This window comes from Macrotis lagotis, chromosome X (genome assembly GCF_037893015.1).
Source record: "Macrotis lagotis isolate mMagLag1 chromosome X, bilby.v1.9.chrom.fasta, whole genome shotgun sequence".
Lineage (NCBI taxonomy): Eukaryota > Metazoa > Chordata > Mammalia > Peramelemorphia > Peramelidae > Macrotis > Macrotis lagotis.
Genome location: NC_133666.1, coordinates 242768718 through 242769953, shown reverse-complemented (window position 1 = coordinate 242769953; position 1236 = coordinate 242768718).

Genomic DNA, 1236 nt, shown 5'->3' with positions numbered 1-1236 from the left:
GCAACAGGAAGCTGTTAAAGGTTTGGGGCTAGTGATGTTACACAATGATATTTTAAGAAGATTAAACAAACAGTATAAGTAAAGGATGCATTGGAAGAAAGACCACAATATATAAACCACTAGATGATGAACTCAAATCATCTAATAGGTTAATCAGGTTGAGATTATGACAAAATGCGTGGATCTCCTCTCCCAAAAGTCATTTTGGAGTTCGGTGGAGCAGATAGATGGCACAGTGATAGAACACCAGGCTTGGAGTCAGGAAGACCTGAGTTCAAAAATGATCTCAGACACTTATTAGCTCAGTGATCTTGGAAATTCACTTAACCCTGTTTGCCACACTTTCCTCCTCTGCAAATTGAGCTGGAGAAGGCAATGGCAAATCAGTCCTGTATCTCTGCCAAAAAAACCCTAAATGGGATCAGGAAGAATCACATATGACTGAAAAATTATTAAACAACAGAACCTAGATAAGGATAGAAATTATTGTGATATATCAAGCACTTAATACTACGATCTAGGCATTGTACTGAGGGCTGGGGGAAAAATAAAGGCAAAAATGGTCTGTGCCCTGAAAGAGCTTACATTCTAATGGAGGAGACAATATGCAAATAACAAAGTTCATACAGATGCATATGGATTATATGGAAAGTCCTCCAATTTCTTTGTGCTGTGAGTAGATGATTGTGATTTATGAACAAATACCTCTACTATAGGAACCAAGAAGTACCCATGGAATGTAGTCTTTTTTTCGTTGAATGAAACTTACAGAGTAGATAACAGTCAATACTATGCAGAACAATGACTGGCAAGGAAGGAAATGGATACTTTGAGAATGGGCTCTGGATCTTCATGATCTAAATCTTAAAAAATAGAAAGGCACTGCAGAAGAGGAGGGAAGAGAAGGGAATAGAGGGACCTGACCTGCATTCAGGCTCAGCAAGGAGAGAAAGGAGTAGGGGAACATTGCCAATGGGATAAAGACAACTAAGTAAGCCAGACTAAGAGTAGGATGAGGTTAGAGACTAAAACTTGGATTTTACTGGTTCAGGGAACTCTCTCTACCAGTATAAGTCAGCATTTTCTCTCCAACTTAGTCTGAGAGAATTGTCTAGAGTCCTAAGCTGTTTAGAGTAGAGGTGATGATGATGATGATGAGGGTGATGATAGTGATGATGGTGATAGTGAGCTTTAAAAGGGAACCTCAAAACAACTCCATAAGGTAGATGTTTTTAT